Genomic DNA, 24,718 nt, shown 5'->3' with positions numbered 1-24,718 from the left:
GGAATGAACCGGGGGAGGTGCAGTGTGCTCCAATGGAACAGATGGTATACATAAACCAGCTAAATTTATGAAAAATAACCTGCTTTTTAAACATTTAATAATTAACTTGTTTAAATATTAAAAAAGATATTGTATTAAACTTTTTGCAGTAGAATCTTTCGCTGTCTTTCATATGCAGGTTAAATTAGACACGATGATCTAGTTTCAAACTGAACCATAAAACCTTTTCGTCACTTTTGTGTCGCCTCCAGATTTGTGGTTGTAGGTCACATCATCTTGACTTTTTTTAATGTCCTGATATCATCACTAATTAAGCAGGACACAATTCAAAACAAGCTGTTCTGGGATGGTAGTAATGAAACACATTTTTTTTAGGATTTTTTTGGCTCCACGGGGATTACTTTCTTTGTCCGCAGGTCTTTTGTTTCCCCCAGAAATAATCAGCCGACATGCGCACAAAAAAGGAAAAGATGACCTTCTGTTACCATATTATTAAAAATAGATAACGATTCCTTTCATGCTTGGGGGGCGGGGGGGGATTCAGCCTGTTTACCTTTGGTCCGATGCCTTTTTGCATTTGAGCATCTTATTGATCCAAACCTGAGCTGATTTTTGCCCAATAATAAAAGAATTCAGAAAATCCCTCAGGATTACAAGTGTTAAGAAGGCCACATGTTTTTCATTCTTCCAAGCTCTTAAGCACATATTCATCTTTGTAAATAATGTAAAGGAAACCTGAAAGGAGCCAAGTATTTCTTTAACTTTATTTTGTAGGTTTACAATGACAAATTCTGGTAGCCTAGTCAGTGGAGAAAACGTTTCCATTTTATTATTGTTGTGCCAAAGATTCATGTCGCCGATATCTCACTTGGTGTCACCATTTGTGAATAGCGTTAATAGCTCTGACACACTGTTGCTTCTCTTCATGTCATTTCAATGACACAGGAAGCAATGATGCTATAAAATAATAAGGTCCCTCCAATGCCTTGTCACATATTTGACAATACAGGACACAGGATAGTGCAGATGTTTCTAAAGTACAGATGGATATGTACTGTAAGTCACACACCATGTATATGAAGCTCAGAGTTGCAGGAATAAAGCTATGTTGTCTGAATTGAAGATCCGTACTTCAGCTAATGATTATGTGACCTTTTGCAGAAACTTTGTTTTTGACATTTCCAAAATGGTCAGTTGATCGTTAAACATGGCAAATGAGAATAAAAAATTATGTAACATGACGGTGAAGGTACCGTTTCCTGATGACTTTGTGCACTGAGTTCAACACCATTAATCCTAATACACGTGCACTATTCAGAATAGGAACAATCATACTTTAAAGACATGACTGGATGTCATGTTTTACAAAGTTCCCTTCATTTGCTTTATTAGCCCAAAAAGCTGAACTTAAATTTCCAGCTTCCCATATGGAAAGGTTAAACATCTTCTGAGCAAACGTTTTATGGAGGAAATGTCATTTCTAGAAAATAAATACTTTTTTTTGTAATGTGACTCAAAGAATGATTAGGAAACAAATGCTGGCAAACATTATAAATTTGACCATATTTCACTATCAGCTTTCATTGCAGCTACGGTCAGCTCCATTTTTTTTTTTTTTCATAATATCTGAATTCCTCCCAGAAAACATAGTGTGTCTAGTGAGAAAAAATAAAGTTGTTGCTTGTGCATCATAGATATCTTTTAATCAGCTTGTGAAATAATATCCAATATTTAAGTTTGAGCCTAAATCTCTCTTTTTTTTACATCTGAGGTACTTGAACCCTGTTTCATTCACTTACTTTCTCCAGTACTTTTCTTTTTAAAGCATTTTGGAAATAGAAAAGCTTTCGAGCAAAATTCATTCATACATACTACTGTATCCCATCAATAAGAAATCCACAATATGTCTAAAATATATTTATTTTCCACATTAATAAAGTAACCATGAACAGAGTGAAGACAGAGCCTGCTTTCAATGTCTGACAAAGCTTGTTTGACCACACTGGAAGAGAGAAATTGGGGAAAGTGGGAGGGCTGGTGCTTGACACCAGCTTGAACCCTTTCAGGGGAGTGATTGCTACAGGCCTTTTCTTTTCTTTTCTCTTTTTTTTTTTCTTAACGCAAAGATAAAAGATTTGAAACCAAGCTACAGCCAGGCACTAAATGGAATAAAAGGGGGACATTTTCAGAGGGCAGAGAGGAGTAGAGATACAGCTGATTAAGACATGATAAGCATTAATCTTCTTTTAATCAGTTTCCTTTCACTTATTTGCAAGTCCACAATGCAATAGTCTTACTGTGGGAGACTCTCTTAATTCAGCAAATATACCTTGGCAGTAAAAAGTGTTGCGAAGTAATTCTAGTTGCCAGTAAGAGCAGCCCTAAAAACAAGGCTCTCTGTCTGCCTAGACATAATATTCATTTTAATAGAAATATTCAAGTCAGGATTTCTAGTTCAAATTAGCTTTCTCTCAAACTGACCTAATTAGTATCATTTTGGTCTCAAAAATGTATCACGTATTTATGAAATGAACTTAAAAATACACATTTTGTCTTATTTTGAGTAGCAGCTGAGTGTTATGGTTGGAAGTAAACATGACGGGCATATGGCCAGAGTACTTTTGAGAATATGTATGCCTGCATTATGCTGTGTCCAAGTAAAACTACTTGAAATATCTTCCATTTTAAGTTTGGCTCTCAAAAAATAAAAGTTTTAAGTGGAAAATGTACATCAAACTTTTCTCCGACCTGACATTTTTAGTAGGATATTTGAGACATTTTGTTTCAGTGACGGACAACTTTCAAGCACTTCTCTGCAGCTGAAAGCACCAATTATCTTCTCTAAGGATAACATAAAACACACGGAGAAATTGTTTTTTAGCATTATTAGCTGAGCTTTAAGGTAACCTCGGCTGTGCAAAATGATCGACAGACTTTGTGAAAAGGAAACGTATCCATGATGAAAATTGAAACTGTAGTGATATGTTTGGAATACATTCTTTCACGTAATTTACATACATAGCAAAGATTAAAAACCATGACAGAACCAGACACGGACTCAGAAGTTAAGCTAGCATCATAAAGATTATTTCTGTTGAGAACAAAAGCGCTTAATGTTTTCTGCATGAACTCTAATGGTTTTTAGACCAATATTTTCCTAATTCAGGCCTCACAGTCCGATGTGTCTCTGGTCCACCACACATGAATAAAAAGGCTGAATCACTTATTGAGTTTACAGTCAAGTTCTCCAGAGTCCTGCTAATGACCTCATTATTTGAATTCGCAGTCCTGAAACCGTGTAACCGCACGTTGACAATTTGACTTGAGTCCAGCCATGTAGGACCCTTAATGTTAACCAACCAATAGTCAGAAGTTGGTGCCTCAGGCACAACCCCATAATTTACATAAGGAGACACAGATGTAGAACGGACAGGCAGAAATACATGGTGTTGGAAAAAAATGTGGTAAAAACAAAATACAAAGAAAAATTCAAACGGACAAAAATAACATGGACACATTTTAAAATTACCAGTAAAGCTTAAAATTAACTGTTAAATAAGGTAATTATTACAAAGGGGGTCAAATAAAGACACTAATAAAGATGTGTATGCTGTGTTTACTGTATAATTTAATTACTGCCAACTTTTATTTATTATTTTGATGTATCTAACTGTATGCTGATTTATTGAGCATTTATTTATTTTTGTATTTCCCCCCTCCCCCAATTATGGCAGGAATTGTCCTCCATACTTTTGGACACATAAACGAAAGGGTTTAAAATAGTAACTGTAGTCTGTAAAAGATGCTGCGTTTAACCAGGTGGTATGAACCTCCATGTCATACCCACTAGTTAACTTCATTGGAAACCGGAGGCTCGAAATTGGCTTGTGCTTCAAAAACTTGGAAAAATATCACCTTCACATCTGTGAGTCAAAAAATCTGATCATCACCAAACGTGTTGGCCTTGGCTAAGTCTTCTGCTAAAAACTTAAAGGCACAGATGAAAACTCAAGAGCTGCAGCATGGCTTGCCACGGCCAAGTTTAATCCTTAAATATGTGAATAATTTTTCCATACATGTCTCTCACACGCTGAGCTGCTGGTGTGAAGCCCACCATATACTCGCGCAACTTCAAACCTTTAATGAGGGCAAGCCGAAAGACATGTGAAGAGAGACGAGAGCAAAAACTGAGGAGAAAAATGACACGAGACTCGGCGCAGAAGAAAGAGGCAGGAAACAGGCGAAAGGGAGATAAAAAGAAAGAACGAGGAAATGAGGATGAAAACGACAGCTCGGCGGAGGATAAGCAAGGTGGCAAGACAAATTTTGAAGATTGAGAGAGTGTGAGAAACGCAACGGCGGACAAATGAACCAAGCGAGCGAGGGACAGCGGAGGAGGGCTGCTGAGAGAAAAGGATGTTGGCAGAGTGGAGATTTCTCCTCCATTACATTCTGAAAAGAGAGAAACAAGGGATGCAGGGCTGAGATAAGAGGAAGTTGATTAAAGAATCGCAGCCAAAGAAAAGGAGCCTTGTATTTAGCATTCTCCTGGCAACATGGAGGCTTATTTTCATGCCCTAGTTTGTCAAAATAGGAAGGAGCCAGAGGGTAACAGCAGCGGAGACACAGACAGCAACCATACAGAGATAGTCATGTTATGGAATTGAGACGGTGAAAAGGAGCAATCGCAAAGAGAGCTGATAAACAGAATGAGACAGTGTTTCATCTAATTATCAAGCCTCTGCCATCATTGCTTCGCTACATGTCACACTTCAAGGGACAAAGTGCAAAATTCCGTCGTTGCGCACGTACGTTAACAATGACACAAAGACGGTCTGAAATGAAACGTGCGGCTCTCCGCATCCTCATGGGATGAGTTAAACCACTGACTTTGTTTTGCTGGGGGATGTTCCTCTAATGCCCAGTGTGTGGTAGTAACCCTGATGATAATTAGTGACTTGGAGGCAAGGCCGAGTTTTACACTAAGCACATACAGTTCATTCATTATACTTAGTCTTTTGCACAATCAAATTAATTGGTGGTGTCTTGTGTGACAAAAACAACACCCAAACCTTTACAATAAATTTATGGTTTATTGCAGTACCACTATCTCATAGTGGAATATTTAGAAAACATACAATCTTTAATTCAAGTACAATGTAAAAAAAACAACAACACGCATTTTGGATCATTATGCTTCTGAAAGACCCAATGATGACTTATTTTGACTTTTTTCTTAACAGTCCTGGTATTTCAAGAGGTTCAACATGCCAGGCACCTTAGCAAAGTTCTCAGCGTTTGATCTTGATGGATCTTGGATTGTACTTGACGTTGGGCTTTGCACAACATCAAGTACGTCCATTTTAGACCAATTTCACCCCAGGGTGTTTTGTTTTCTAAAAGCTTCAATCTTACTCTCATTTGACCTAAACATAAAGTTCCAGTTAGTCCCAGTGAAGTTTTGCTGTGTGCATTAAATGTCCGGTGTAAATTTTAAAGACGCATTCAGTTTCTTACATGAACATCTAAAACGAAACGCAACACAAAATCGGTCTTTTTCCGAACGATCGTACAACTGAACTTTAAGGTTAAAATCCCCTCGGGTTTTGTCACAAGAGATACTGTATGTGTTAAGTCTCTCGGTCAGCCTTTTTTTTTATTTTTTTTGTGGCAGTAAGCCGGCATAAGGCAAAGCCAAGTCTGTGCAGCCAAAGTTGCTCAGATCAGCAAAGCAAGGTGGGTTAGAAATAAACCAACCACAAAGGGAAAAGGAGTCTATCAAAAGTCAGCTCCTCATTCTTTTAATCACACATCACTCCTCTAGTTCAAATCTCCTCTGCTTCCTTTCATGTGTGCCTCCCAGCTTCACCTCTCTTCGCATGTTTCCTTTTTACTCGGCTGCTCCTCTCTCTCTCCCCTCTGTTGCTTTCCTCCCTTCGCTGCTCATCTTCTCATCCCCTCTGCGCAGCCTATAGGTGGCATAGAAGCATGCAAATTGGTGCAGAGTGCAGCAGAGCGATCCGAATGCCAATTTCTGCTCTACAACCAACCTGAATGACTCCAGACCATATCTTATCCGTTCTTCTGCTCTATCCTTCTCTTTGCTTTCCATCAGCATTCTAGTCTCGCCTGTCCCTCACTTCAATTACCCCCACTATCTCCTCTCTTTCCATCTCTTGTCCCCTCTTTTTTTTTTCTCCCCCTACTTATCTCATGTATACACTTTATCCTTTGACACCTTTATCGCCACCTTCTCAACTACTATCACTCTCTGGCTGCCATTTAACTTGTGAATTACCTATTCAACGCATCTGTAATAATTGTGCCGTTTGAACAACGAGATGTAAAAGAAAAGATGGCGCCTACGCAATAAGATGCAGGGGGGAAAAAAAGAAGACAAAATGCCCGATTAAGACAGAATGTGTGATTGTGTTTTTACTTGTCAACTTGTGACGTTAAAAACCTGAAGTGGTGTACCGTAGGAAAGCAAACTCTCATTTTATTAGCACAGGTTCAAAAGCGGCTTTAAATAAATCATATCAAATTCAGAGTCAAACACGAATTCCAATTTCATTCTATGAAACATTGCAATGAAGCTTAATGTATTAATGAATTTTTGTAATAATGGAAAATCATTCAATTTTAACGGTCCTTTATATTCAGCGTGCATTTAACAACTCTCCCCCCACCACTGTTAAGATTATAGAATATTTTAAAGATTACAGACTATTGTTTTAAATTATAAAAAGTTTAGTTTCTCAGGTTCCTTCAGTAAATTGTACTGTCACTAACAATGCCAGAGCCAATATTTTTTCAAATAAATGTAAAACGAGCTTTATTCTTTAACTACAGCAGGTAAATGGTTCCAATTCATATTCCAGACTGACGTGCTTTACAATTTTTTCCATATAAATGTTAATTTATTTTTCTTCAAATTGACAGTTTGAGTGCGGACTTCTCTAAAGAACAGATAAAACAAAAATGTTAAGGAAACCTGTAGTAGTTAGAAAAATAAGTCTTGCACAGGTAAAGAGATTAGTTTTACGCATACAGTGTGTGCTTGATGTAAATTGGGGGGAAAAATGTGTCCAGCGTATAACAAGAAGCATTTCTTTTAAGGTTCAGCTCACTTTTATTGTTTGTTTGTCATCCATGTTCACAAGTTTATTTATTTTTTTGTCCCACCTCTATCTCAATTCCATCAACCATTTTTATTTTCTCCATCCTTTCATCTCTGCAGTGACAATAACTCCTTCTTTCCTTTCCACACCTTTGTGTTTTATCTTCCATCTCTCCATCTCCATCCCCTCTCTGCCCCCCCTTCCCTTTGTTCTCCACTTCTCCCCTTTTCTGTCCGCATGCCTGCCCATTCATTCGCTCACCCTCGTGCCACCTAATGGGGTGCTGTTGCCATGGTAACACGGGGCGAGCAAAATGCTCGTGCTCCGCCGTTGGGAAAGACGGGGGAGCTTGTTAAAGTCTCGGGTTTCTCATTTTTTGCACGTCACCCACTGTCAAAGTCGGAAACGCTTCACACACGCAAAGTGTTAAACTGCCGTAGAGACAAGCGAACGGTACAAGTACACGGCACTATCTGAAAAGCGGCAGCAGTTGTAATGCATGTAATTAAATAATGATTAGTCTTGAGACCAATAATTAAAGCACCAATCGAACAGAGGCAAATACTTTAAATCTGAGCACATCATTTGCATAGATTACCGTTGGTATAGAGTTTGTCACACATATTTCTTATGACTGATTTGAAAGTAGCTTTATGAATAGTAAATGATTGTATATTGTATCTTTCATACACTTATTTTACAAAGTTCACACTACAAAGTTGCCTTCGAGACTTCTAGTTAGGAGCGGAGAGGTGAGTGGTGGGTTTTAATCTAATTTGGACGTGAATTCATTTCAGTTTTGCAGCTGTGGGTGGTCAAGACAGATTCAGCTAATGTTTATCAGCCAGCTGTTGGAGTAGTTAATTCCTTGTCTTCTTAATTAGAATGTGAATCATGTTGAGAAATGGCTCCCTTGTCTCCTTTCCAGGGAGTGTCTGTAGGATGTTTTAATCCATTAAAAAGCTTAACCAGGCAGAAAGGTTTAAGCCGTTTGCTTTGAATACGTCTTTGATTTTGTAATTTGGGCCATCCAATTTCACACGCGAATCAGTGAACATCTTTTTAGGACTGATTTCCACAGGAAATTGAGATAAGGACACAAACTTTGATCCAGTTTGGAATGGCGTCATGTTCTGAGCTGCGCTTTAATTATTTCAGAGCAAAATGGCGGCAAAGTAAATTTAGATTTTTGAGGAAACATATGTAAGGAATCACCTTAGACTGGAGTTTTGACGGTGCACTTGCTGTTAGCACTCAGTGTTGCCTGCTGCAGAATAGTCTGACTTTTCACAGGCCTTATAAACCTGAAGCACAGATAGTTTGGGGTTTTATTTCATTCAAAAATGTTTAATACTTAAAAGCTATATGAAAATTGCTTCTGACAATGTCTTCATCCATTTCACCATAGTAACTTTTAGAAGGTGATTGGAAACTAAACTCTTATTAATATTCATCTGTGGAGCTGTCACCTCACGGGAAGGTAAAATACTATGTTTAACAACATTTAAGCTCATCATAATGAACCTTAAACATGCCATGCAGGACACAACACCGCACTGTGTCGTATAAGTGACAAAAGCTCGCAAGTGTAAAAACTCTGATCTGCCTCCATTTCTCAAGTAAATGATCTTGTTGTCGGCGCCATGGATGGCAGCCACGGTGAACTGATGCACTTGTTTGTAATTTTGGAGAGAAATAATTAATGTGATGAATTAAAGTCTGAGTGTCATGTGAAGGCTTCATCAGGGAAAAGTCTGTGGGGAAAAAAATATTCCAGGAGCAGCAGAGGAGCATTTGCAAGCCTTTTCATCCACCCACAGCTTGGACGCAAAGAGATGACGATATAATATGAGCGGAATGCTTAATATTCTGACGGAATTACTTTTATGCAAATACACAAATCTTAAATTGATGTAAATGTGAAGTGTTTTTGCTATAAGGTAACCACTGAGAAACAGTTTAATTTACTGGAAATTCATATTTAAACTGCAAGAATTTTAAGTATTAAACCCTCTCAAATGTTGTGCAGTTGTATCTAAAACCAATAAAATTCCTTATTTTTTTGCAGTGCAATGTGATGCAATCTATATAATTAAAATTATACTGTTTAGATTGACCAGCTTGTACACAGGAAGAATGCACAATACAAATTGTAATGTCTTGCAAGAATTATTGCATGTATTTAGGGCAAAATAGCATCTTATTTCAATTTAGTAAATTGCAATTACAGAAAATTACAATCTCCAACCTGCCTCAGAGATTAGCAATGTAACTAACATTTCTCAAACATTTGTAGAAACAGAGTTTTTCCCTTTTTTCTTCATGTGGAATTTTAATTGCTGAATTAAAATACAGTAATTAAAAGGACTGGATTGTTATTCAGTAAAACAGATTTGGGTAAATTCAAAGAAAAGATTCTTACCTCTACTTTCTCTCTTATTGATATTTTATAAGCATAACCGTAAACAAGCATTCTGTCCTCATGTTAAGGATAATTGCAAATGAGTTGATAGAATTGCATTATTGATTAAAGAAAAATGGAGGTAGATAATTATAAATCTGCGGAAATTTCTTGTAGGCAGTGATTTACAGACAAAGGTAGCATGAGTAGAATCAACATGTGGACCTAAGGAGAACCCTTCTGGTATTATGATGTGGTAAAATATCTCTAAAGTAAAACATCCTGCGCTGAACAGGTGAGAAACAGTAAGTGACATCTGTTACTGTGAAAATGTTAGAAAGCCGTTTGGAACGAACCATCAAGATGTAAAAGACTGGCTGCCAGTCATTAGAACCGCTTGATGGCAGTTGCTGGCACCAAGGGTGCTACAACCGGTTATTAACTTAAGAGAGCAATTACCTCCCGTATCATGCCTGGTTGGTTTAGTCTGTTTGATAAATTAAATCGTCGTTCAAAATTAAAACATGTTTTATGAAACATTTGGAGTAACAAAAGTGAAATCTGTAATTGGGCGGATACGTTTTAACTCTATTGCCATTTGATTAATTTAATAAATGTACAAATATACACCCTGTTTCAATCTATTGTGATTCAGTGAATACAGATTATGATTCCAGATCTATTAAAAAGAATCTAGACATTTAGTCCCTGCAGCTAGGTATCATTTATTGGCTAACAATGGACCACTGAATAGCTTGTATTTTAATAGGTACAATTTACTGAATCAGGAAATAATTTGTCAGAATGTTCCTTTTTGTTACCAAAATGTACAAAATGGTGAATGGGTCTAATAAAAAGCTCCCTCCAAAACCACAACACAGTTGCGCTTTGTAAAGCTTTACCATTCATTCATGGTTGTTTCTTTTTCTTTTTGATTTATGTTGCTAAAATATTCCTATCCCACCACTGGCACCATACAGTGGACAGTAACTTCAGTTTTAGTACCAGATAAACCATACTCAAGAATTATCAGTTGGCATAAAGGATCAGTTTTCCTTATTATTTTTGTTGTCGTGCTAACTTTAAGGCTGTAACCCTCTTTAAAAATCTGTAATTTCTGATGAAAGAGAGAATTAGTCGTTTTCGCAATAAAATAGGTTGATACAAATTCAATTATCTTCACATTACAAAATGAGCATATGCACATTAACCAGCATAAAGTCATTAAAACATTCATGGAGTCTTACTTTGATTCATTCATACATGTTTGAGAAACACTTTCAGGGCTGCCTAGACGCCTTCTCATGCAAAGTGCTGCTTTCCACATAGCTCTCCCTCTTTGGAGCCCATTTCAAAGTGAAAAATTTTAATATGAAGCATTTGTATAACAACTGAAGGTAGCACAGCTCCTTGATTGGGCTATAAAATGGCACTATGTGCCTGGAAAGTACATCATAATCCCCCTTTATTGGAAGTTATGAATAAAAAACCCAACTGCAATGTTACTGCACCTCAGATTCCTCCAACCGTCCCGTTTCTACTCTGGCGCTTTTCTTCACACTACTTTTATGATATTGTGTGTGCTTACACAAGTTTTTCAAACTCTTTCAATCTTTTATCTAAATATAATAGATTTGACTGCTCTTCTGTTTTCTGCTGGCCATTGCTACTCATGACCTCATATTTGTGTTTGCCTACACTGTCCTGAACTACAAAGCCGAGAAAGCATCAATAAACTGACCTTATCACTTCTCTCACAAAAAGGTAATAGGTAGACCTACAAAATATGCACTATAAAGTATTGATTTATGCATATGTTAAACAATATGTGGAAAGCTTTTCCTTCACATAAAAAAAAACAATATACATATTATATGCCAGATATAATGCATGATCTTTTTACAGTTTGTAAACTGTTGGCCAGTGTGGTGCCAGGAATGTTTTTGATGAAAACCTTTCCCCTTGCATCCTTTCCCCCTCTAACTGATCAAATTACGCTTATCTGTTCAGTGTAAGAAAAGGTTGGGTGCGCAAATAGGTTTGCTACACATATCAGCAAAGAATAATATAAAAAAAAAAAAAAGATAAAGAAAGCTTCTGTGGTCTCTACATGGTATTGATCCACAGGTGGTGTGGCCCTGTGTGAAGATATAACGCCAAGAAACGCACCGTTGCCTGCTTTTGGCAGCAATGAAAGAGAAACGCAGCTTTAAAAGTAAGAGAGCGGGTAGAGCGGTTGAAGCATGACAGGAGGTGGTACGGAGAAAGAAATTGTGGTTAAAAAAAAAAAAAAGGTGGGGGTATGAAAATAGCAGTGAAAGTAGCTGGGGACATGGAGCCACCAAAGGAAAGGTGAAACTGCTTTTTTAAGTGCAAATTGATAAGAGGCTTGCTGCTATGGGTGTGAACGTTGCTACAGAAGAGGTGGATGTGTATTCTACATTGGTCTTTATTTGAATGTCTAAAGGCAGTTGTGGGGTGCTTTATGACTTCTGCAGCATGTTCGGCTGAAGGCTATATACGAATGCATGAATTTATAAGATCATATTATGGTTTGAGTCCATGCTTTACGAGAGTGCAGACACTCTGTGCATGTGTGTTGCGGACAAGATTTGGATAATGGGGAGACAGAGCGCTATGGTCTATTGGTCTATTGATATTCTGGGTCTCTGGCAGGCAGAGGGAACATCTGATTGTGTAACATGGGAGAGAGAGGTTGAAGAGAACAAGGAGCCGTTTTAGGATGGGTAGTGTTGAGGGTGGGAGAAAAAAAAACTGTACATTAAGAGTAAAAGCAGACGGAAGGAAAGGCTTGGTCAGAATTGAAAATAACTGCTAGTTGTAAATGTTTTTTGAGCAATAATACAAAAGTAGAAATAGTGGGGTTATAAAAGCTTTACCATGGTAAGAGTAGTGGTACTTCAACATACTTTTACCCAAGTAAAAGTAAGAAGTAGCTATAAAATAAATTACTCAAATTACTTATTCAGTTTTTAAAAAGTGTAATCGTTGATTAAAAATATTCTAATAATATATAGCACTAAACAAAACTCCTGGCATTTTTACCTTAAGACCCTTTATAAAGAGTATTAAAGGTGGTTATTATGGCAGTGAAGGTTAAATCCTGACATGAAACGATTTTCTTCCCTGATCAATTACATTGTTTTTATTGGTTTTTAATGATCTACTGATGGCTGAATAGCTGGATTACAATCCTCAGTGGCACACACACACACGCACCCCCCCCCCCCACACACACACACTTTATATCCTGCTCACACACACACACACACACACACACACACACACCCCCCCCCACACACACACACACACACAGCTTCAACACCTTGAAGACAGTGTACATTGAGCCACATTAACACATTAGGCCAGGAGTTTTGAAAAGTTCTGTATGAAAGCAATAGAAGCTAAGAGCTGCCATGGGGCTAAAGGTGATAGATAATTAGCATGATCTCATTTCTTATGCTTCCTTACCCTCACTAAGGTTTTTCTCTCCCCTTCATCTGGCTCCGTCTAACCTGCTTCACCCTCTTTTTTTTAAATTTTCTATCATTCTCACTCCCTTTGCCTCCATTTCTTAGTGATCGCTGTGTTCTGGGAAAGGGGAAAAAATACAGTAAGCCGAAGCACTTATGTTTGATGACCATTCTGAGAATTCACATGCAGTTTTGTGAACAAAGATACCAGGGAAAGCTAATTTGTAGTGGCTACAGGGAGACTACAGACAATGGTTGTGCAAAGATTGTCAATTAACGTTAATGTTGCATGGTCATTTTTGCTGTTGTGGCGAAGGGTGGCAAGAGCAAGTATTAAAATCTGTGGACAATGTTATTTCATTTTTTTTTTACATCATGCCAGGTTGGTTTGGATAGATTTTGTCCCTTGACAAAGGAAACATCTTTTCAAAACTGTAGTTTGTTTTCACTCTGGTTTTCTTTGTGTGAAGCTAGTTTAATCTGAAACATTTACGTGTGACCAAGCAGAACATATATATGAACTCTCAGAGATGAAGTACGTTTTCACAGTTCTGAGCAGAACTTATAGCTACACGTTGTCCTTGACAATTTGATCCACTTCAGTGAAGTAGAAATAATGTAGAATGTCAGCTGCTTTGTTTCTACTGTAGGGGTGTTTATGCAGAAAATCGAAATCGAGATATGTTGAGGTTTTAGTGAAGCTTTCAGAGTCGGTGCTCTTGTCGGAGAGTTGTGTTTGAAATTAGTCGTACTAAGAAGCCCAGTAGGTGTTGGCCGTGCTTCGCGTTGTACTGCAAATGCTTCAGCCTAGTGAGTGTAAAGTCTGCAGCGCCCTCACCCAGCCACCCACAACCACTTCTGTAACTGTTGTTCTAGCTCGAAAGAACAGCCATTAACATATTTACTCATACGTGCAGACATGCAATTATGCGTCGCATTTGAGTCTTAGGTAAGCTCCATTACAGATGCCATTCTACAAATCCCAAAGAATACAGTTGGCGGTGTATTTATATTTGCCGAAAGTTGGAAGAAAAATATGCAGAAGCATGTTTTAATGATCAGCTGGTATTTTTAGTGAGACTTGGAAGCCTTTCATAACACAAAAACAGAAAATAACAAACTGCTCAGTGGCTACCCCTCAAAGAAACACAGATTTTCCAATAATCTTCAAGCAAGTTTATTTCAACATTAATAAGCTTCTTCTGAATTTATAAAACCTATTGGTCTCAGTATGAACGGTTGCCATACCAGGGTTTTAACCTTGGGGGTTATTGTTGAAATTATTTATGGAAAGAAATTTTGTCATGATGAAAAGCAACTTCAGTTTTGTATTAACTGAGAAAAGCAAAAATACATTTTGTTTACTTCTCCTAAGAAAACAAGAGGAGTAGCTTGTTTTGATTTATGGAGGTCTCCTCCTTGTGATGAAGAATGACCTGACGGACCACGTTGCCATCAGGGACTCCAAAGTTTTCTTGTCCAATTTCGGAGTTGCTTAGTGGTGATGGTTATAGCTAAATGTTTGAGAACTGTTGGCTTAGTTACTGCAGAATTTGATTTTACGTGGCCATCGAGTTAACAGATGAGGAGCAATCCTTCACCCATTTCGGCATCCTCTTTACAGCCATATACAAAACGAATGTAGACGCAAAGACACAGAAAGGTTTGCTTTTTTACAAAAATACTGAGCGAATTGATAATTGCATGAGGGGGAAAAAATTGCATTAGTAGCATCTGTGGGAACATTTCACAATCATCAGTGTTTGAGAAATTCAAAACAGGAATTTCAACACAATTTAGGCAAATTATTTTTTATTAGAAAAGTTATTTATAAACCTAGTAGGCACATATAACGGAGTCCGGGGATGAATTCTACCCTCTGGGTCGAATCTGACCTTTATCAAAATTAATGCTGGCTTTCAGCACACAGTATTTTTTTTTTCTTCCCCACAATTTTCATAATGCGACATCACAGGCCTCTGAGAAAGCAAAGCAATTTGCTACAACTAATTTATTTCAATTTAGACAGACTCTCCCTTAAGTGTAGGTATAATACTTAATTTAAATGTTGGTATACTGTGAAAGGTTAATAATTGTTAGGAGAAAATATGCCAACTCAGGTCTCAAAATCGCTTCTCCAGAGATTTAGCATGACAAAAACTTGATGACTTTGCACAACTGTCTTGCAAAAGCTCCTACAAATCAACCAAATTCAAATTGCTTTATATGCATCGATGCAATTTAACATCAAAATAGTAAAAAAAAAAAAAAAAAACAGATGTACAATGAGATATGCACTGCAGTTAACAGCTTCTCTTCTGGCACATCATGTCTCCAAGGTCGGTCATTTTTTTCCTTTTTTTTTGTGCGTGTCAGTTGATTTCCCCAGCAGCCTGCATCAGTTGATTGAATAGCATTTTCCCCTCTATCGATTCATTGAGTAAATCTCATATGGGATGCAGTATTTATGGCGCTTGGCCTCTGTAACTGCTCCGCCTCTGCTGCAGCCCTCCACCACATCAGGTCCTCTTTAAACTGATTCTGACTTTATCAGTGTCAGGTTGGCCACTGATGCTAATCTGTTCTGTCCTCTGGAATACCTCTCCCTCTCTCTCCTCATTACAAAATGCGCTTGAAGCTAAATGCATGGGGCTTTACTGTTGTAGTTTGTGGTATGTAGTATTATACCTCTTGCAAAATAAAAAATGTTTGTAGTAGAAACGTTTAGATTTGTAAGTTGTGGTTCCGAAAAGGTTACTTACAATATTGATCTGAGCTAACAGATTCTCTCTGTTTGACTCATGTAAATTCATTTCTAACATATTTCAAATGTCATATTGTAAAAATTAAAACACAAACTTAAATGTATATAAGCTTACACTTCCTTTCGGAGATGCCTAATCAGGTCTTTTGCTCTGTGATACAGATTCACTCATGGAAAAGTCAAACATTTGGTCTCAATCTGCTGTAATATTATTAATAAAACTGCATTTGTGCTTATGCTTCAAAACACAGCAGCCTTAAGTTGTTGTAAGATGACATGCATGTCATCAGTATCACATCGTACTTTAGCATTGTGGCTACGTCCAACTTAAGGTTCAAGATACTCCTAGGTTGTTCTTCCAACAAATAACTTAAAATATACATAGCTGTTTTTTTTTTTAAAGAATATATTTAAGTCAACACATACAGAAATTTTAAGATGGATTTTTTCCCCCTGCCATCATCATTTTTTTTACTATAAATATCAATGTACAGATATAAAAAAAAAAAAAAAAGTCTAAAAACCTTTACATTGTTTGGGAAAACATGCGTTTGTTGAAATAAAACTATTTGCACCACCTATAATGCAGCTTTGCAAGCTGTGCACATGAAAATGGGCTGTGATTACTACGAGTTGCTCAACACTGTAGACATGTGCTAATGCCGCACGTCTGAACAGCAATAAATATGAGTTCTGCAACAAATCACACAAATCCCATAGTCTGCATGTTATTTAGTTATTTATGCCTCATGGTGAAGTGGCTCTCCACTGCTTCCACTTATTAGTGTCACATATGGAAGATTTCTTCCCCCAAGGTTGTCAAGCCAATAAGGAAGTGGGGTATGAGTTTTAAAATATGCCTGACTGGAAGGAAAACTGGAATATGCAGAGTGAATGAGGGAATATATGTGTGAGGATTGGATGTTGTGTGTGCTCAAGTGCATTGGCGTGTACATATTTATGCACCAAGCATCACTGCTTATTACATTAAAATGAGTCATACCTCTGATTTATGTATGCCGTCAGAAAAGGTTGTGAAATCCTTTGTGTCCAGTAATATATAGTTACCTTCTTTTTTCTTTCTCTTTTTTTTGTTCCCTAAATATGTTATAATCGTCAACTCATGTCCAACTGTCCTCTCTGAATATTCCCAGGATTTTCAGCAATGTAAGACGGGAAAATTGAAGGTTAGTGGGTGAGGATGACTAGACACAAAAGCTTGCCGTAATGGAGATAATAGGCTCCGGATCGACGAGTGGAGGCCAGTAAATTAATGGGCCTTCCTTGACATAAAGTCCATTTGTTAGTTTTGAAGCGTTGTGACAGTTAATTACTGAGGGTTGGCTTCAGTGGACCCCTCCACTAAGGCTGCCTGAGAGGAGAAAAGAAACATTTTCTGCTACGTTGGAAGACACAAAACAGCTTCAGCTGCTGTAGTTTTGAGTGTGATGGAGTGTGGGTGGGCGAGTGGGTGGGAATGCTTTAGAGTGTATAGGTTGGATTCTGTAAGGCCTGTATTAAAGCCGTAGATGTATTCAGGCAACAGTTTTCTTTTTTTCTAAGCTGCTGACGGATGAGTGAAGAAATCCCCACCTGGATTCACTGACGTCAGGAAACACATCCTGTATTGTTGTCGGACTTTGACTGTAGACCTTTTGTCAGAGGCGGTCCTCCACTACCTACTCTGGCAAATTATCTACACCATTTAGTTTTCTGCATTTCTGCTCTGGGATTCTTGCAAAAACACTAACACTATTATGACTATTATGCGCGCGTGTGTGTGTGTGAACATTGACAGCTCTTTACATATTAGAACATGTGATCACAATGTACCACCTTTTTGTTTTTTTACATTAACTTTTTCTATCTTTCCTACCATGCTGAGAATCAATTTTACTTTTTTCCTTCATCCATCCATCCATCCATCCATTTTCTTCCTCTTATCCGGGGTCGGGTCGCGGGGGCAGCAGCTTCAGAAGGGAGGCCCAGACTTCCCTCTCCCCAGCCACTTCTTCCAGCTCCTCCGGGGGAATCCCAAGGCGTGCAGGCCAGCCGAGAGACATAGTCCCTCCAGCGTGTCCTGGGTCTTCCCCGAGGCCTCCTCCCGGTGAGACGTGCCCGGAACACCTCACCAGGGAGGCGTCCAGGAGGCATCCTGACCAGATGCCCGAACCACCTCAACTGGCTCCTCTCGACGTGGAGGAGCAGCGGCTCTACTCTGAGTCCCTCCCGGATGACCGAGCTTCTCACCCTATCTCTAAGGGAGAGCCCAGCCGCCCTGCGGAGGAAACCCATTTCGGCCGCTTGCACCCGTGATCTCGTTCTTTCRGTCATGACCCAAAGCTCATGACCATAGATGAGGGTGGGAACGTAGATCGACCGGTAAATCGAGAGCTTCGCTTTTTGACTCACCTCTCTCTTCACCACGACGGACCGGTACAGCGCCCGCTTCACAGTAGACGCTGCCCCAATCCGCCTGTCGATCTCCCGCTCCCTTCTTCCCTCATTCGTGAACAAGATCCCCAGATACTTAAACTCCTCCACTTGAGGCAGGACGACCCCCCTGACCCGGAGAAGGCACTCTACCCTTTTTTCCTTCATGTTTTTGCAATTCAAACTTTAACCATTTGAGAAATGTTTTTTTTTCCTTTGTCAGCATCAGCCACTAGATTGAGGTTTGGAGAAATACAAAAATGGAGAGAACTTAAAATATTTAGGATTCCTTCCTTGACATGAAGAGTAAAATGCAACAGAGCACAGTATTGTCAGAAAGGGGAGACTAGAGCAGCTGCATTGTCGAGAAAGACTTCGGCAGTGCAAGGCGTGACAATACGAGAGTGACAGAGTTTCAACACTTCTACATACATCAGTTCGTGGCAGGAACCCTGTTCTGTAAAACTCAGAAAAAATGTAAATGTTTTCCTAACAAACCTGCATAATTTAGAAAAGTAAAGTTGCCTGTTTGCTTGCAGTAAGACCTTTTGCACACATGTTGATCCGTACATCTGAATGATCCACAAATAAAGATAGACATTAATATTCAGCATGCAAATACACATACACACAGTTTAGGTTTTTTCATTTACCCACTCTTCCACAAAAATATTTTAACTAAAAAAACGTAGATATCACTTTTTGAATACTAATTGTGATTAAATAGTTACAAAGCTTCCAATTTGATTACAAATATTGGTGATTGCAATGATTTATCAAGGTTTTGAGATTTAGCAATCTGTTCTTCATTTTTTATCTTAACTAAAATATGCTGACATTATTGATTTAGATACATTAGACTAAATGATAAAGCTAAAACTTAATGCCATCCAATTTAATTATCAAGATGATTAAAGTAGGTAAGTTATCTTCTCAATTGTAATAATTCAGAGCAGAGTGCAGAACTAGATTGCATTAAAAAATCTCTGCAGCTTTCAAATTAATATCTCGACTCACCTAAATCCAAAATAATAATCATCTAGTGGTCATTTATATTCAGATTGAGAAACTGTTTTAAGAATTGCCAATTAAATTTTTTTGTCTTCTATCTCTTGTGCAACATTCAGACGTCTGATGAGCAAGAGACCATCTAGATTTTTTCCTTCTCTTCTGGTGCAGCAGGTACATTAATCTCACTTTCGCTAAAACCTGAAAGTTTGTTCTCTTTAAAAGCAAAAACTGTCAAAAATATGCCTTCTACAGAGCAAATTACAATTCCAGCTAAATCCAAACAAACTCTTCTTTGATCAAAGCCACAGTGCCAAGGTTGGCCAATATTTGAGAGAAATTCTCTTCCAGCTTTTTCTTTCTTTCTTTCTTTTCTTTTTTTTTTTTTAAGTAGGTCTCACGATTCTGCAGACACCTTGTTAAAGTTAAACTCCCCAAGATGTCAAGCCTAACTAAGGAACTGATTTTGTCAAAGTGATTTTGGGGGGGAAGCTGCTTCAACAGAATCCCAGTTTGACAAAAGGAAAGAGAAAATCTCACATGAGCCAAACTGAAAAAAGAAATAGAAATATCTATCCTACAAAAGTATGCCAGTAGCAATTGCATGTTGATGTGGCTCCAACAGAGTGACTCATTGCGACTGTTTCAGTTTTGGTTTTCAAATATTAACTGATGGTTTTGGGTTTTCTACTTGCGCTTTTTGTTTGTTCCACATTATTGCCCCAAATTTGCATTGAATGAGCATATTATGTTTTATTTTACGAGACACGTGGTTCAAATTTATATCTAGTTATTGAGATTACAATAGGTCCAAATACATATAAAAGCAATCTGAATGATTCTAGTCATATGGACCTGTTCAGTTCCGATTATTCCAATAGATTAGAAATAAATGCAAAGTGTACAGGCTGTTAAATTATAGTTTAATGCTAAACTACTTGCTACTTACAAAACAAAAGCCTGAAAAAGCAAGCTGAATGTACTTTGCACTTTATGCAAAAATAAATAAATAAAATGCTGCTGCAAATAAAATCTGGACCACTTTAAAGACAGATTGGTTTCTTTACAAACTCTTTGAAGGAATCCAGCAAAATTAGGTTTATTTGTAATTTGTAAAATGCCAAAAATCTGCCAGAGGATATATGCATGTGTGACAGAGTGAGAGAAAACAAAGAGGAGATGCGTTCGCTTTTTTCTTTATCTTGGGGGAAAAAAAGTAAGAAAAAGTCTAAAAGGAGGGAATTAAACTTTGAGTTGAACCGATGAGAAAGAGAAAGACAGAATTAAAGAGGATAACGTCACTTTATACTCAGCATGCCCTTTAAACATTCAGTCCTCTTGTCATACAAAGATTTGGCAGCATGACAAAACTTTAAAAAAAAACCTGAACTTTAACAAAACATTTCACCATGTTCTCAAAGCCACAGAGATTCCTTTTATTCCACTCCAGCAAAGCAAAAAGGTGAACGACAGAGCCTATTTTTTGACTACCCCGCTTTTTACTGACTGTTTATTTCAGCCAAGCAATAATACTTAGTGGCCAGAAGACTTATCAAAGATTGAATTTAGCCATGCGAGGCATGGAGTTGAACAAAAAGGAAGATTCATCCTGTTTTCTCTGTTATTTAGAGCTGTGACTAACGCTCCCAAGCAGGAGGCAAATACTTGAACAATGCATAAAACTGTACAGACTTCCGAGTAAAGAAAAACTAAAGGTAAGGCTATGGCAGGCGGTCCAGATCTCTGAAAAATAATAAAGCAGGAAACAGAACGTGACGTGGCACAGAGGAAGTGACGAAAACAAATGACAACTACAAGAGTGAAAATACTCGGTGAGGTATGGCAGCGTGGCTTACCTGTTATGCAAGGCGATTGAAAATACATTTTTGCAGGAAAAAAACAAGTCAAACGACATAATCCAAACTCAAAAGCGTTTTCAGAAAAAGTGCAAATCAAAAACTTGATACAATAACAACACAGAAACTTTTCAGGGTGATAAGACTTACTATTATATAGAGTAAGTCACTTTTGTGTCAAAATTCAACTTATCATAAAATTTGAATATGTGAAAACAATAAAGAAATGATTTTAAACAGAAATGCCAGGAAGGAAATGAATGCTGTGAGAATAAAAGAAAAGTATATTATCACAGGTAACAATGGCTGAGATTTTCCATAGACTTTCACATTAAGCAGGAGAGTTGATGCTAGCCTTTTAGAACATTACTTTAGAAAAGCTAGCAATGTTGTGGAAAGTTTATAAAAACATCATGCAAGATGTTTTAGATCTTGTTTTGATCTAAAAACATATTTATTTAGCACTTATGGGTGTATTCAACATTTCATTGTGTTCCTAAATGAGACCAAGCTTGTTGACATCCTTAGCTATTAGCCAAATTGTAAAAGAATGTTCATTTTGGCCCAAAAAAAAAAAAAAACACCTTTCCCAATATTGATTAGATAGTTTAGACTTCACCACTAGAGTTTCTTTCTCTAGTGATAAAGTCTTTCAAATCATGTGTTGGATTTTTTTTTATTTTTTTTGTGCCTTGCCTTGTTTACTGCAGCAGCTAAGTGCAGAGGACATGACTTCAGACATGAGGGTAATAATTATGTCCTCAAGGAGGGAAAAACAACCTGACACCCCTGATATTTGGCTAAACCTGCGGTGTTCTCTTACAGGCAGAGTAAAATGTCTCGGTTTGTGTTTCTTGTTTATCTCGGAAACATTTGTCTGTCACCAAAGTGACAAATCTGGAAAAAAGCCGTGTAATGTAATTTATGTTTGCAAGTTCTGATTACATGTTTTTTTGACATATTTGAAGAAATTTATGTTTTCAGGTAAAAGTGTCGTCTTTTTTTTTTTTTTTTTTACAAGACTCATGGGCGTATAATTTATTCCCAACATGTCGCTGTTCACGCTGCTTTACTACCAGGTGTTTTGTCATTTTGTCAGAAATGATGGTTTCCATCACACTTCAAGGTTTTTAAATTTCTCAGCAATGCTTTTTTTAAATTTTTTATCATTAAGTAAAAATCCCATAGCCACACTCAGACGTCTATATGCAACACAGTTGTTTCCAAAATATGCCACCCTCTATCATTTTAGACCCTGAAGGACTTGGAAAAACATAATCGCTTTTATTTCTTGAAAGTCATACTGAGCTTCTTCTGTTCCTGTACTCAGATTAACTCTCGACAATTTAGCTGAGGGTTATTTTTCAAAGTCTAATCAGCTAAGGTTTAAAACAAATGCTTCAAATCTAAATTCAATTTTGCCGGTCCTCTTGACACATTCTCAATCTCACACTCTTAAACAGCCTTCTTTACCCTCAAAAGACTTCAGAGAGCTACCACCGGACCATTTAAGGTGAAATAATGAGTCTCTGTAAGACATGGAGCATGACTGTGTGAGTGTTGGTGTGTCTGCACCAAAAACGTCAACAACAGGGAGCACTTCCAGCCTGGCCCGCGAGAAGGATGGGGAGCCGTAACTCTCTCAACCGGCGGTAGAGCGTTGAAGGATTTTACAATGGGCGACGGCGTGTGCAGCATCACCACAGAGAGCAAAAAAATGCTTGCCCTCTGATCCGTACACAGTCTCGGGACGTTAAAACTGCAGACTTTGCTCCGGCATCACCTCTGCATTTGAGCGCATCCATTATGTTGAGGACAAGAATCCCAGAGTTTAAACGAAGTTAAGCTGTTTACAAGACCTGCGTGTTCAAGACCACAACATGCAACGTCAGATGATGGGGTCTGATTGACATATTTAGGATTCAGAATTGGTCTTGGACTAAATTTGAGATTGTACTGAGCCCTGCAAAAGTATTTACACCCTTAATCGTTGTCTACACCAAAGGATTAGACATACCACTTCTACTCATACAATTTTAACCTTGGCTGAAGAACACCATTCTAGTTAGTTCTCACTAAAGCCTCTTAGGGAGCGATAATGAAAAGAACTGACAAAACGGATTCCTCAACAGAACATCAATGCAGTTTTTGTATCCTTGTCCCTCATAAATAAGTTCTTTTCATTGGGAAAACAGCAGATTCTTCAGTTTTATACCTGCTCATGATCTGACCTGCCATATTTGTTTCCAGCTGTACGTTTGGCACCACTCGTTTCGGTTGCTTCTTCCTGTACTAAACAGCCAACGTACTAAAGATGTAAGATTTGAGGTGGCATTTGTAAGGCCTTTTGAGGACAGATGTCAAAAATTAAGACTAAGAAGATGTGAGTTTGGTAATGGGCGCACTATAGCCTCAAGCTTCAGTGTGCTTTGTTAGGATTTTAAATGGCAGCACATAATTGTGAAGTGGAAGGGAAGTAATGATTTTCATGCCTTGTATTTGTAGCCGGTCCCTTCAACTGAAAGCGTCTCTGCACGAAACCATTCAAATTTTGCCAAAGAGTCTCAATTTGATATATAGGCTTGTAATTTAACAAGCCAAGCAAACAGATGAGTGTGATTGGTTTTAAAACTGTAGCTCTGATATATACTGAGTCTTTGTCCTGTTGTCTAAAACCTCTAACCAACTTACCTCGTTAAACCAGGCCAAAGCACGATGATGGTGGAGTTTGTGTGCATCTGTCAAACATCCAAGGTCTGCACAGGATATACTTTTTAAATTACGCACAGATGGACTTTGTTGACAAATTCTTTGCCCTTTGAAGACAATTGATTGCCCTGAAATGCAAATGCAGTTAATCTGTCACGAAGAATTAAAACAAAACACATCGAAGGTTTGTGGTTGTGACAAAATGTGAGAAAGTTGTTGTGATTAATCTAATCTTGATGCTTGACAGATTTAATATACCTCTCCAAATAACGTCAGACTTTAAACAAAGACTAATACATGAGATTAGCGTTGTTCTCGTAAAAGCGGTGCAAAAAGCAAAAGAGTTTGATGGCGTCTCGGGGGACAAAACGTGTATCAGTGATTAAAAACGTGATGCCAATTCACAAGCCCGTTTAAAGCATCAACAGATTTCCTTGAACCTCTAATTACAAAAAGTCAACTTGTTGCCGACTTTCAAGGAACCCAGACACGGTCTGAGGTCAAACGTACAAAACCTTCTAATTATTCTAGCAAAGGAACAAGTTAACATTGATTGCAAGCTCACTACAAATTAGGCCTTAATTGGTAATCTTCCAGGCTGGTGGGATCCTCCTCCTTTTTGTTTTTCCTGCTCTTATCTGAGCGAGGTGCTTACACTTCCTAAATAGGTTCCTTCTGTTGGAGAACTAATCAAAATCAAGGTAATGGCTGATTTTGATTAGTCTAATAAAACAGTAACACTAGCCATCCTCGAAAGAGCCAAAAAGGCCATTCTGCCGAAATGAAGCATGAAAATATCGATCCATTACTTAAGAGTTGACAAAAGCCCTCCCAAAGTCTTTACACTTCAATGAAGGTTTCTTTTTTTTTTTTTATATTTCGTGACTCAGAGCACACTGTTAGCACTCACATGTGCACACGTTGGCCTGCAG

The 24,718-nt window shown here is 38.0% G+C and overlaps 1 protein-coding gene across 5 annotated transcripts in view; it reads left to right on the top strand.

The window, feature by feature from the left end:
* LOC103459423 (secretory phospholipase A2 receptor-like) overlaps positions 1-24,718 on the top strand; it is a 247,926-nt gene that overhangs the window by 173,951 nt on the left and 49,257 nt on the right. The window lies entirely within an intron of this gene.

The sequence above is a fragment of the Poecilia reticulata genome, linkage group LG23 (assembly GCF_000633615.1).
Source record: "Poecilia reticulata strain Guanapo linkage group LG23, Guppy_female_1.0+MT, whole genome shotgun sequence".
Classification (NCBI taxonomy): domain Eukaryota; kingdom Metazoa; phylum Chordata; class Actinopteri; order Cyprinodontiformes; family Poeciliidae; genus Poecilia; species Poecilia reticulata.
The sequence above is the reverse complement of the archived record's forward strand: the minus strand, read 5'-3'. Positions and strand labels throughout refer to the sequence as shown.